Source organism: Balaenoptera borealis, assembly GCF_965194805.1.
Source record: "Balaenoptera borealis genome assembly, chromosome: 4".
Lineage (NCBI taxonomy): Eukaryota > Metazoa > Chordata > Mammalia > Artiodactyla > Balaenopteridae > Balaenoptera > Balaenoptera borealis.
The window spans coordinates 49,530,263-49,545,055 of NC_138861.1; the positions used below are offsets into that span (position 1 = coordinate 49,530,263).

General features: G+C 36.9%; 1 protein-coding gene and 1 long non-coding RNA gene across 3 annotated transcripts in view; one reads left to right on the forward strand and one right to left on the reverse strand.

Moving 5' to 3' along the window:
* Window positions 1–14,793, reverse strand: part of ARHGAP24 (Rho GTPase activating protein 24) — a 518,667-nt gene that overhangs the window by 218,967 nt on the left and 284,907 nt on the right. The window lies entirely within an intron of this gene.
* The window catches only part of LOC309628312, a 33,741-nt gene continuing 19,205 nt past the window's right edge, over window positions 258–14,793 (forward strand). Inside the window, exon 1 of the long non-coding RNA XR_014244408.1 lies at window positions 258–11,245. This is a non-coding gene — a long non-coding RNA (uncharacterized lncRNA). The remainder of the gene's footprint in view (window positions 11,246–14,793) is intronic.

The following is a 14,793-nucleotide window of genomic DNA, read 5'->3' on the forward strand; positions in this document are numbered from 1 at the left end:
ACAAAAAAAATTTTTAAAAAAAGAAGGAGAATTAAAAATGAGAACCGTAGAAAGCACAACAGGATCTTAAATATAGTTTAACCCAATGCCCTCATTTTATAAATAATGAAACTGATGCCCAGAGAAAACATGATTTGTGCAAGGTCACTCACATAGCTCATTCGTGCCAGCTAAGAATAGTTACCAGGTTTCACAATTCCCAATTCAATGCTTTTTCTCCTACGCTAGAGTACCTGAGGGGAAATGGTTTACCTTTTTCCTCTGTATCCTTGTATCATACCCAAATGAGTTGGCAGGAGGAGTAACACAATTACAATGTGAGAACCATCTGTTCTCAGAAAAATAAATTTCCCTCCACTTTAAAATCCTTAAGAGTGAAAGTCTCTCTATAATGCCTAATTTCTTTTATACTTAGGAAATAATCTTTCCACTGATGATTTTCCAGAGTATTTTTATGACTCGGGAGTTGCCATTTTTCAGGGGATGTGAACATCCCTTAGTGCTTACAGAGAACTACTTCTGAAAGGGACGGACCTGTGACAGGTGTTCAGTATTTCTACCCAGTATCAGTGGTATTGTTACATGGCTCTCGAACCGGAAACACATTACTATTACCAAAAATCTCCACTTTCAATTTGTCAGAAAAATTTTTACCACAGATACAAGTTTATTCTTGACTATTATTTATTATATGTGACCAAATAATTATAAAAGTATACTTTTTAAAATGAAAATTGGATTAGATTTTTTGAAACATGTTTTCCAAAATGTTGAGTAATTAATGCATACCGTATCATTTTTACAACCCTGACGAATAAGCAATTGATATTCAGAACACGTAAATGCTGAGAGAGAAATCTTGTAAAACCACAGTGCTTCTTGACACAATGGCACGATCCTATTCTTTTATTCTGAATTGTCTGATTGTTGTCTATGCAAAGGGAAATCCCACAGACATTAACATCTAATCTACATTTATACGTAACACTAATATGTCAAATATGACAAGAGTTTGACACACTGATATGTATTTCTTGGGTTTACTAAAAGTTTTCCATATTTTCCTTTTATTTCTTTTTTGATTTGAACATTTTGCCTGTTGTCTGTTAGAAGAGGCAGGAAGGAAGTGTGAGTAAAACTTTGAAAGAGAAGTAGGCTGTGAGGAGACACACAGAGATTTAGATGGATTCAGGGTTGTTAGGCGGACTCAGGAAAAAAGGTGTAGAGAGAAGTCACGTACCAGCAGGTTGTTTAGAACAGAAGTGGGCTGAGCCACAGACAATAGATTATAGGTATTGACTTCAGGAACCAAAGTCTCTCAAAATAGATTAAGCAAAGAAAGAACCAGCAATTTTGGTGACCAGTGCAAGCAACAGGAAATTGGCCCTCAAACTTACTTTGTAATTCATGACATGGTTCCTTTCTACGAATTGGGAGGGAAGCAAGTGCTGTCAATATGTGAAATTCAGCACGATCTAAAATAGCACAGTGGGACTTTCCCAATGGCGCAGTGGTTAAGAATCCGCCTGCCAATGCAGGGGACACGGGTTCGAGCCCTGGTCCGGGAAGATCCCACATGCCACGGAGCAACTAACCCCGTGCGCCACAACTACTGAGCCTGTGCTCTAGAGCCCGTGCTCTGCAACAAGAGAAGCCACTGCAATGAGAAGCCCGTGCACTGCAACCAAGAGTAGCCCCCAGTCGCCACAGCTAGAAAAAGCCTGAGTGCAGCAACGAAGACCCAACGCTGCCAAAAAATAAAATACAGTAAAATAAAATAAAATATTTAAAATAAAATAAAATAGCACAGTGATATACAACCATTTAAAAAATTTTGTCCCTTTATATTTAGGACCCTTGGACATACTCCAGGTTGCCCTACTCTGGGCATGCTCTGAATTTCAGAATACTAAGGTAGTTTAGAGGGGAAAAGTTACTGTGTTATGAAGACAGAATCTGTGGAGTTGAATTCCACTGATGGGAGAAGTACTTACAGCAGAGGTGAACTCCAGGGCAGACTGTATTAACACAGACAAGGCAGTCAGAATTCTCTAACTCTTGATCTCCTCCTCTTTTTCAGGTTTACAGTAATGTAAGAAGAAGGCTTGTACTAAAGAATCCCAGAGAGCAGTTTTGTGATAGCAGTGAAGGGAAGTGAATGCATGAACAGCTATTAGATTATTCTATGCTTGGGAGAAGTTTTCATACATGGAAGTTTTTAACAGTCCCAGGGGACTGATGTCCATAAAAAATCTCAAGCATCAACTCTCTTAAACCAATTCCAGCACATGCTTACTTGGTTGCCCATTTCCTCTCACAATCCAGTCTCTTAGCAGCAGCCAGAGTAATTATTCCCCTCTTCCTCTCCTCTGCTGGTTTCCATCATTCCCTGCTACATAACATCCAGTGGTTTCCCATCATTACTCTCCTTCATCCCTTCCATGGTTTCCCATTATCCCCTGGTTCATAGTGTCCAAGAGTTTCCCATCATTCCCTGTTTCATCCCTATAAGTTTCCCGCTGCCCTTCTCATAAATCCAAATGCCTAACCATAGCCTCCTAGGGTCTTCATCATTTCGCCCCTGTTTATCTTTCCTGCTGCTTTCCTGACTTGCTGTTCCATCTGTCTAGAATGTTCCTCCCTCATATCTTCACAGAACTACCCCCCTTCTCAGCACTCAAAGCTCATCTCAAATGCTTCCTCCCCAGAAAAAGAATTTCCTGACCACTCTGGCTCACCATCCTCCCCACCACATACACTTACTCTCTCTACTTCATTTCCCTATTTTGGTTTTTCTTCATAGCACTTACCACTATCCAAAATTGTCTTTGGTTCTTTTTTACTTATTCATTCATTTCATTAGTTAGTTTAAATATGTTTACTGTATGTCCTCTAGAATAAGTTTTATACCATCAGAAATGTATCAGAAGTTATAAATAAGATCAGAAACATTAGATTTAGGCTTTTTAAACCTCATTATTCTCAGTGTTCAGAACAGTATCGACTATAAAATAGGTCTTTGATAAATATTTCTTGAATGTATTATTTATATTCCTGCCTGGGTTACTACTCTTCAGTCAACAATCATCTAACCCAAGTCCATAAGCATGAGGGCAAAGATTAATCCACCTTTACAACTGACAGAACCCTGAAAATCTCCTTGTGGCTCAGCAGCTAGGCACCCCAGAAATAAAGAAAGAGCCCCTGTTGGGCTCTAGGCATGTAGTTGTATCCACACAAGGGGCCTCTAAACCCTTGAATTTTCTTAACACAAAGGCCAGAATATCTCCTTGACTTGCCAAAATATCCTTCATGGATATATGCACCTAACTAGGTATGGGGGTTTTTTTGCTGGAAGGTCCTAAGAGCTTCCAGATATCTCCTTTGTTTCCTGAACTCTACAGTAATTGCACTTATTAAAATAGCAGATATCCTAATTCTATCCTTTTCAGGTGGTTTCAAGAAACTGCTCTCAGCTGCCAGCTCTTCAGGAGCAGAAGCTAAATCCTTGCATTTACAACATATGTTTTTTAAATGAAAAGGGGGAAGACTAAATAATTTTAGAGAGGTGAGCTCACAGATAATTTCATCTCCCATCTCAGTTCTCCTCCACACTGATTCAGAGCTCTCCAGTGAGCTGTAAATTAGATTTCCTCTCCTGTCTTATGTCCTACTGCTTCCTAATTACCTGTTTTAGTGAGTCAGCCTTTCTGGGTCCTGGGACTCAGATGTATTGTGGGTCATGTGACTGGCTCAACACACTCTGGGTCCAGTCACATCAGAAAGGTGTTTTGTGATGGCAGGCAAAGAGAGGGCGATCCTCTGTTTGCAAGAGAATGATTTTTCCCAGGCACCACAGCATCTGCCCCCCTAGGACACCCTGGTAGAGGAAATTTCTTGCTTGAACACTGTTACCACTCAGTGGCAAATAACATCACTTTAAATTGTTTTGGAAAAAAGTGCCCTTTTCTTATGGTACTGACTAAATATTAATCTAAATACATAGGTGTCATTTATTTAGTCAATAAATCAAAGCTGCAAATAGTTTTTGATTGCCTTCTATAGACAGGGCTTTGTGCTCGGTCATGAGAGCTGTATAATTATTCCTTGCTATATCATGGGATAATAATATTTCTTTATCCAGAAGACAAAATTCCCTAGGAATATAAGGTGAAAGTTTCTTCTTTCATCCCTTCCTTTCTTCCTCTCTTCCCTTGTTTCCTTCCTTCAATTTATTGAAGCCCATATTTATTGAGTTCATATAATGTGCAATGTTTGAGTATAAAGAAAAATACGAAATCCAGCATGGGGAGAGACTTACCTTTTGGAGGTGGAAGAAGTCTACACACTTGGGGAAATCAGCATAAAATTATAGGAGAGCACATTAGAGTAGCATGGAATCAAGAAGGGAAGTGACCAAAGAAGGCTTCCTTGAGGATATGAAACCAAAGCACATTTTGAATGCTGAAGGAAAGGAAAAGGACTAACATTCCAGGCAGGAGACAGGACATGCTTGGGCCACTTCAAGTAGTTCTACAGAGCTGGCATGTAGAATGAACGACAGACTAATAGATAAAATATGCAGGAAGAAATATAGGCAAAAGCCAGAGTCAGGAATTGGGGTTTTATCCTGAAGGCAATGGGTAGCTACTGAAGGATTTTAAACACGGGATATTTTGTTTTTAGAATGTTAAGTGGAGAAAGAATTTAGGAACAAGTGATCTAAAGGACTACTTAAGAGGATCTTTCTTTATCCAGTTAAGACATTGTGATGGTCTGGAATTAGGCCGTAGGGACAGAAAGACAGAGATGGCCTCAAAAGATGTTTAAATTGTTCCATAGGTAGGAAGATGTAGGAAAGGCAAACTTACTTCCAAAATTTCCATAAAATCATTACAGAAAAATGTATACAGTATTAGAATTGCATGAAAATGTAGTAAATCCTCATTACATAAAAGACATTTTTCATAAGTTCTCTCCATTTACAGAATAGGAAGCTGAGGCACGCAGCTTGAAAGAGTGACAGCAGAATTTGAACTCATGTCCATGTGGCCACAAAGCCCATATTCTTTTTTTTTTTTAAATAGAAAGTGTTATTTCTTTTCATAGTTTTTTTTTTTAGCCTTAAATGCATACTTTGTACTTTTTTTTTTTCACACACACACTGTATTTTATTTTTACAAGAGATAAATAGACTCACACCAAGCATTGTACATGGATGACCACAACAAAAGCAACAATGATTGCAATTACCAAACATGAAACACACTCATACTATGTCATAATATTGACATTCAGTCCAGTAATCCTCCACTGTAACAGCTCCTTTACTTTGCAGTGAAAATTGATTTGTATATTCTTTGCCTCTGAGTCCTTGTGGGATTTTTTTTTTTTTTTAATTCAAACAGAAAGTCACAAAAATTATACTCATCCTCATCAGTTCACTCAGTCCCATGTAATTAATTTTTTTTATCTTGATCTTTTGTTAGCACTTTTATGAGTTCATCAGTTTTTCATTAGAGTACTGAAAATGCTTAAAAGCCCATATTCTTTACACTAAATTTTCTGCCCCTTTTAGGAGATTGTAGATTTTTAAATTTGGGTGATTAGGCTTGAAGAGATTGGAATACAATTTGGCAGGATCTTAAAAGATTCCTTAGGCAGAACTTTTAAGGTTTTTCTAGGTATAAGCGTGTTCAGATTTGAGACCCAACACACAAACAATTGTATTTGCATTGTTTCTACGGAACTATATGTTTTTCTCCCTGCAAAGCACAAACCCTTCATCAAATTCCTCTTGATAACCTAATCATTTTAAGCCTAAAAGATTTATTCACACTCTATACCAGGTTAGTCAGTTGAAACGAAAATGAAAGTGGACTTGGCAGATATCCTAGTTTAATCAAGTCAAATATTGAGTTTTGAGTAGAATGGAGTTTGAAAGACAAATCAGTTTCAATGAATCTAGGAAGGGAAGAGGTAAAACTCTTAAGACATTGAAAACAGAAAGGGGCAGACAGCTCAAACAGGAAAAAAAATGCTGAGATTTGCTTTAAAGTTGGAGTAGGAAAATTCCTTTTCTAGCATATTTTACATCCACTGTGGGTAGGATAACCATATATTTCACTCTCCAAAACTTGACTCTTTGAGAATAAAAGGAGGCACTCATTAATTACAATGGGATAGCAGATAAAAACCAGGACTCTTATAGACAAACCTGGATATACACCACCCTACCTAGAGGTTGGCATTAAACCTGCCTTTCAGATGATGATAGTATCAAAACTGAGGTCAGAGGTTTTAGAGTAACTGGCTCCTAACGCGAGGCAAGATTTTTAAAAAGTGAAGGATTTTTACACAACTTGGACAAGGAGTACAATATATATAAAACAGCCAGATCAACTTTACCATTTGGGATATATTAATCATTTTAGTTCCATAGTTTATTTTAATAAAAAATTATATGAAACAATGAATTATAAGAGAGTCAAGACAACAAGTATATAGTGTCTAGTCTCCCATATAAAGTAATGAATTCACATAAACATTTTGGCTATAAAATATAAGGATCTTAGTTTAGATGGGTGCCCCTAGATATTTTGATTATTTAATAAGCACAGGCTTATTTTTCAATGCATTAACCAGCAGTGAGTCAATATGAATAAACACCAAACTCAGTCAAATCTCAATCCACTCTCCTGCCCCACTCTTGGATTTTTTTCTTAGATGAAGATATCCTTCCTTATATGGCAAAGTTCCTTACTAAGCTGCACAAAAGGAAGAATGGGCATAGCGTGGGAAGCTAACATTCCCAGGTACAGACAGGAGATATCAGTCACAACCAATTAGGTTTCCAACCTTGGTTCTGTCAGCAATTAGCTGTGTGACCTTGGACAAAACACTTCACTGGAGCTTAGTTTTCGCCTATACAAAATGAGAGGATTTAGTTAGAGTACCTTGGAGGTTCTTTCAGATGTGAAGTTCAACTATTCTCTGAGGTAATTATCTCCCATATGTTTTAAATATGTTTAAGGTTTATTTATCTATGAGGACTGGGAAGATATCTGTTGTATCATAAGGAAATTAAAACAGCCAGTTATTGAAAAAACAACTGCAATGGTAACAGCAATGTTGATTTTTTTAAGATTCCCAAGAATAAAAACATAGGCAGTGGGGAGACATTTTATTTTTCAATGTACAATAGGAGGACTGTTAGGATTTTCTTATGGGAAAAGTCATCAGATATATTGCCAAACCACATTGTGCTTAATAATTTTTAAATATTAAACTTCTTTGGGATCCCCAAACACACTGAGGATCAAGCTTCCGGAGTTTATACAGAAAAAAGATTTCCCTCAGAAGTGTAGAGCTGCTTCCTGACTCTGTCATTTCTCATAAGGAAAGAATGAATCCACATTTAAAAGACAGAGTGTTGAAAATGAACAGAGGAGGCGCCTCCCTGGGCTGTAGTCTTTGACAAGTTCCTAGATACATAAGCATGGTTCAAAAAATAATAAAAACAAAGTGCCCATCAATCCTGTGCTATTGGATCTCAAGCTTCAATGCCACCAAATACAAGGAAGTCAGACTTTTTCCTTGTATTATTTTGATTCCTTTTCAATGCAGAAGTAACATATTTCCTTATAAACAATACAAACAGCAATGAAGATGAATATAATGTAAAATTTAAGGTTCCTACCACCTCAATTCTATCCTATTCTTAAGGATTAACCATTGTCAACAGTTTGTTGTGCATCCACCCAGATTATCCGTCCATCCATCCATCTACATCTGTTCACATACACGTATATTTGCACAAATACATACAATACATATGTATATCCACAGATCTGTTTTTCAAAAGTAAAATATTATCTTCATTTACCCCAATTTTTGGAAGATACAAATTTGTTTAACTTTAGAGACAAGCAAGTAAGCATAATAACAAATGTGTCTTCTTTTGTCATCATAAAATCTCTCTCCTCTATGACTTATCTACACAACTTTTCAGATGGCTAAGAAAAATAAATGCAATATTTTACTGGCAGTCAAAACGCTTAACAAAATGACTACCTAATAAATGTTTACTGATTTGAATGAACGAATGAATCACACCAAGGACCCTAATCTCATCAATGTGGCAGAAGTTTCCAGGAAATAGTCACATGTGAATTGACTTCCCTAGAATTCATTCCTCTTTTTATCAAGTGTTCAAGAATTGCCGATTGGAATATCTCTTAAGGATTGCTTTTGTGTGAAGATGTGTGTTTCAAATCTGAATACTGTATGTTTCTTCATCACTATATGGCCACTAATCAATAAAAAGTCTTACTTGAATAGATCTGTCTCCTTCATCAAAAATTGGCCCTTGCAGTGTTTCCTTCATCATTTTAATCAACACATTGTTGGGTCTATTAATCCCAGCATTTGAGATTAAGAGATGTCAATGCATATTTCCCACAGTTCTAGGGGAAAAAAGCACTCCCAAAGGCCAGTTTAGCCAGCAATTATTGAACTGGTAAGATAATTACTGGCAGTTTTAGCTTATCAAGAAAATAATTTTATTTTTCTTTGAAATTTTATTCAGTATATTCTTTATGTTTTCATCCTGGAAACTATCAAGTCCCTGGGTCTTGCAATAAACTTCAACGTTGATTTCTTTCTTGATATTATTCAATGAGTCTGTCATCATCTATGTTAGTAATACTTTCCTATGAGAGAATATATATTTCAGGAGATACCATTGGACTTTGTTGGTGAAATGTTAGAGTGTTTATATTCTTCAAACTCCATTTGTTATTGACAAGTAGATGACATGTAAAGACATAAGAGTAGATGAGATAGTCAGAAGAGTGAGTGTAGTTAGAAAAGATGAACAAGGATGGAGACGTGTGGCACTCCACTGAAGTGTTAGAAGTATTGGTAGTGTGTGTGTGCGCATGCGTGTGTGTGTGTGTGTGTGTGTGTGTGTGTGTGTGTGTGTGTGTGTAGTTTATAAACATATGACCGAGACATACATGCACTGGGATACACCATTCAGTGAAAAACTTTGGAGATGCCTGTTTCTACTCGGAGAGATGTGGTACAGAAATAGTTGTGCAAAGGTGGAAGGGCTATAATAGAGATGAATCATCATTAGATGTTTGTAACTTTTTATTTCAGCATAATTGCAAACTTACAGAAAGATTCTAAGAATACTACAAACAAAACCCAAATACCCTCTACCCAGATTTACCAATTTCCATCTATCAATCTATGTATAGGCATATTAATTTTTTTGTGAATCACTGAGAGTAAGTTGGAGACAATGTATACCTTTAGCAGTACACAGTGTGTACTTCCTAAGAGCAAGGATATTTTGTTACATCACTACAGTATTATCCTCAAAATTATGAAATTTAACATTGATAAAATATTATTATCTAATCCACAGTCCATATTCAAATTTGTAAATTATCCCACTAATGTCCTTTAGAGCTATTATTTTTCCATTTCAGGATCCAGTCCATTGTCATGCATTGCATTTAGTGTTCTTTTTCTATAGACTCCTTTAATCTGGAACATTTCCTCAATCTTTCGTTGTCTTTATTGATCTTGAAATTTTTAAGGGTACAGCAAATTATTTTATAGACTGTCTCTCAGTTTGGATTTGCCTAACATTTCCTCAGGATTAGATTCAGGTTATACGTTTTTAGCAGAAATGCCAGGAAAGTGATGTTGGGTCTTTCTCATTGCATTTTATCAAGAGGCATGTGACATCAGATTGCCCTGAAATTGATGAACTTAACTTTGATCCATTTTCTTATCATATTCTCACCCAGCATTTTTTAGCATCCATTGATTACTTCTATATTTATTAGCTGTCATTTCATTGTATAATAAAAAAGAGCTTTCCCATCACATCCATTTTTATTTATTTATTTATTTATATTAAAAGAAACTCATGGGTTTTTAATTTATTCAATTGGTTAAAACCAATTATTTTATTATCTACTTTAATATTGAAATTATTTCAAATTTGGCCAGTGAGAGCCCCTTCAGTCTGGATCCTGTGTCCTTTTGTTATGTCACTATCATTCTTTTTTTTCTTTAATTTATTAATTATTTATTTATTATTTATTTTTGGCTGTGTTGGGTCTTCATTTCTGTGCCAGGGCTTTCTCTAGTTGTGGCGAGTGCGGGCCTCTCACTATCGCGGCCTCTCTTGCTGCGGAGCACAGGCTCCAGACGCGCAGGCTCAGTAGCTGTGGCTCACGAGCCTAGTTGCTCCGCGGCATGTGGGATCTTCCCAGACCAGGGCTCGAACCTGTGTCCCCTGCATTGGCAGGCAGGTTCTCAACCACTGCGCCACCAGGGAAGCCCACTATCATTCTTTGAGCACATTCTTATTTCTGCGGCAACAAGGTATTTCAGGCTTAGCTATACTTTCCCTGTCCCAGACTAAAATCAGTCTTCTCACCTTGATTTATCTTAATGGAGAACAGCATTTAGGAACCAAGTGCTGAACACTCATACTTTCCTTCTAGACCCTCTCACCAGACAGAGCTAAGAAAAAAATGTAAAGATATATAGGCACACACACAGAATATATCTTTTATTTTTTTAATCATATATTTCAAGTTCTCACAATATAATTGGATGCTCAGATTTAAAAATATGGGCGATTATTACTTATACTTTCTTCCATCTCCTCTCCCACCTTTCCCTACATTTTAATTATACATAAATATTCCAAAAATAATAAGAATGATATAATAATATCTGCTTTCTGTTCTATAACCCTATTTTTACCAGGTGTTTAATCTTAGTCCTATAGTTAAATTAAGTCAGTGTTACTGTGAGAATTTTATCACACATTCCTATTCTTGAGTTTTTGATTTTGATTCATTCTTGATTTCACGAAGTTTACATTTGAGTCATTTTTTCAGGAAGGCATAGATAAGTACTGTATCACTGAGAATATGTTCCTACAGCAGCTTGCTAGATATATTTTCATTGGTAAATGATACCAATGAAAATTATTATCCTCCAGTGTCTTCTGGCACTCAAAATTGCTGTGAAGAAGTCTGAGGTAAGCCTGTTCCGTTTTGTTTTGTTTTGTTTGTTTTTCCCTATCTATGCAACTTGATTTTATCATCTGGATGCCAGTGGAATTTTTCCTTTTTCCTTGATGCTAGATAACAGGATATGTCCACATATCCTGTTTTATGTCAGTTTGATGGGCCCATTTAATTTGCAGATCCAGGTACGCTTTTAATTTTACTTTTTTCTTTCATTGTGTCTTTAAATATTTGTCCTTTCCATTTAATGGCTTTTGCCCTTCAGAGATACCCATTCTTGTCTATCATTTTTTTGCTTATTATTCTAATTTCTGTCTCCCGGCTGCTTTCACTACAATTATTTCAAGTATTTCTTTCATGCCAGTGATCTCATCGCGGTTCTTTCTTGATGCTAATTTACTTGTTAGATTTATAAAGGTCTTTTTTTAAGTTCTCAATTTGCCTCCTCAGCTCTGAAGAAAATAAATACTTTCTCTGGTTTTATTACTCTGTCTTTGAGCTCACATCTATGGAATTCCTGGTCTTCTTTAGACAATGCATTTTTTAAAATAATGCATAGCATTGGGTACTTGTGCAAGACTTTAGATTTCTATCTCATTTTTGTCTTAGGTATTTTTTCAATCTGTATTTGACAGGCTATTCTCATTTGTTTTCTGCTTTCTTTGTTTTTAATTATTTTATTTTTTATGTTATTATTTTGCTACAGTATGTTTGCAGGTTGTCATGCCAATTCATTTCACTTTGCTCATGGTTAACAAAGCAGCCACATCTAAACAGTCTCTTTTCTCTGGGACTGTGAGTGTGAATCTCTTTGACACCCTTCCCACCTTGCAAGAACACTGCTTATCTTTCCTTCAAAGCAAAGACGTCGGCACATTTTTTTAGAAGTCAGTATGTTTTTTTGGCTGTACCCTCAGAATGTCTTAGGATTTTCAAGTTTAGAGCAATTCCTTTCCTCAACAGTCACTACCAAGGGCCAAGTTATAAACAAAAGTTGATAGTATAAGCATTGTAGCATTACATATACAAACATGTACTGTATTCTCCAGTTCACGCATCAGAGGATCATTTGCCAAACAAAAAAAAAAGGATAATAGAAATTTAATTCCTACCAAGAATGTCATAGTTTGGGAAGAGCCTTTCTTTCTCTCCACAATCACATTTGACATTTGTTAATATCAGCTAGAAATAAGTTACTACTGCCATGACTAAAATATAATACTGAAATTTGAAAACATGTTTTCTTTCGTCTTTAATAACTTGCCCCTCTTTGCAGTCTACTGGCTGAAGAGTAGATGCCATTTTTCTTCTCTCAGGTACTCTGGTTGGTTTTGTTGTTGTTGAGGTGCTCTAAGTCTCCAGTGCTTTTGGCATATACAGATAAGCCTTCTTCCTCTTCTACAGAAAGGCAGAAACTGCTGTAGTCTCACAGCATGCAATGAAGATGATGAAGCATTCACATGGTGTGTTTATGTATCACGTGTGTTTATGTATCCTGGTCACATAATATATACATTACAAACACACATAAAAAATTCTAAAAAACACATATCTACATGGAAATGGACAGTTGGAAGCAGTGCAACCTAGAGAAACAGTTAAATTCATTCAAAATCAAAACATTAAAGTATTACTACCTGAGACTTGAGCTGGTAAGGATAAACACACCATTTAAAACTATTTATGAAACATCAAAGTTGTAAGAAAGTTTTTGTTTGATGTTGAGAAGCAGAAAAAGGCAAGTCCACCTCTTATAGTTTTTTTTCTCAAGTTAGAGCTAATGAATGACTTTAGTGATGTCTTGTTTAGTGGGAAGCACTTAGCATAAGTGGGAGATTTTATATTTCCTCTTATTTATGCTTTCTTCCTGGGAGATTTTTCTTCTGCTTTTTACACGTTGTGTTTGTTTGTTTGTGGTCCCTGGTCACTCAGGGACAAATGCACACTGCCAGTAGACACAGGGCCGTGCACGGCTGAACTTATTCTTAACAACATATGACAACCTGGGGATCAACCTAAAAACGCAGATTCTGATTCTGGCCTGAGGGAGCTGGTGGAGACATGAGAAGCTGATATTCTTACAAGTTCCTATTTGATACTGCTGGCCAGAGAGTTACACTCTGAGTGGCAAGAATCTGCACACCACTGATTTAAAAGGAACAAGGAGTTCTTTCAGTGTGTTAAACTGCACCCCAGATGTTTAAGTGAGGGCAATCAATTCCAAAATCGTCTTCCAATATTTTTATTATTCTCTCCTTACCCATCTTTTCTTCCTTTCTTTCTTTTCCTCCCTTCCTCCCTTCTTTCCTTCCATCCTTCCTTCCTTCCGTCTTTATTTACTTCTCTGATTCCCAGCCCCCAGACTCTTCTCCACTTCCTTCTTCTATATATAAAAAGATGGATGAATCACAATATTCAGAATTAGGAAGTGGGGACATTATTTTGATGGATTTTCCCTCCAGGGCTTTAAGTATTTTGATTTTGCATTACCATTGTTGATGTTATTTTAGGCTGAAAACAGATCACAAAGAACAAAACATCTGACTCAACAGTAAAGTGCAGCGAATCAACATTTTTATGTTTGCACAAACTGTAATCCATAATTCATACGGGTAGAAAAAAACCAAGTTTATACTGACAGAGAAAAAGTCATCTCCAAACTAAAAACAACCCCATTCTATTGACTGTAAATTTATTTCTGCTCTGCTCTCAACTTTTCATCACCAAAGGGCTGCACATGGTACATGAGATTTCATGTTTTAAAAGAGAGTGTCGGGCTTCCCTGGTGGCGCAGTGGTTGAGAATCTGCCTGGTGATACAGGGGAGACAGGTTCGAGTCTTGGTCTGGGAGGATCCCACATGCCGCGGAGCAGCTGGGCCCCTGAGCCACAATTACTGAGCCTGCGCGTCTGGAGCCTGTGCTCCGCAACAAGAGAGGCCACGATAATGAGAGGCCCGCGCACCGCGATGAAGAGTGGCCCCCGCTCGACACAACTAGAGAAAGCCCTCGTACAGAAACGAAGACCCAACACAGCCATAAAATAAAATAAATAAATAAATAAATAAACCCAAAGTTTAAAAAAAAAAAAAAAGAGAGTGTCCACTGATTTTTTTAAAATGTACTTCCCATTTGAAAAAGTTGGTCTCTGTCTTTGACACCTAGAATTAGATAAATTTTCAGTTTTCATGATAAGCAACCATATCCATTCTTACTACCCATTCCCACAATCTTTCATAATTATTTTACTAAGTTTTGTCTCTCTGAAACTACAAATACATAATAATTGTTAAACTTAATATATTTTCTTAATATATCAGAAGCTTGCTAATAAAAAACAGTAGATGCCCACAGTTCTTTATTTAAATTACTATTGTGTTTGGAGACCTAAGTGAATATGAAAACACTCTTACCCCTAAGAATTTTTCTATTCCTCCCTCAAATATCTTTGTACCTTAGTAAATCTTTTTTTTTTTCTGTTTTTTAATCCATTAATTTATTTTTGGCTGTGTTGGGTCTTTGTTGCTGTGCACGGGCTTTCTCTAGTTGCGGCGAGCGGGGGCCACTCTTCATTGCAGTGCTCGGGCTTCTCATTGCAGTGGCTTCTCTTGTTGCGGAGCACAGGCTCCAGGCACGCGGGCTTCAGTAGTTGTGGCACGAGGGCTCAATAGTTGTGGTTTGCGGGCTCTAGAGTGCAGGCTCAGTAGTTGTGGCGCACGGGCTTAGTTGCTCCGC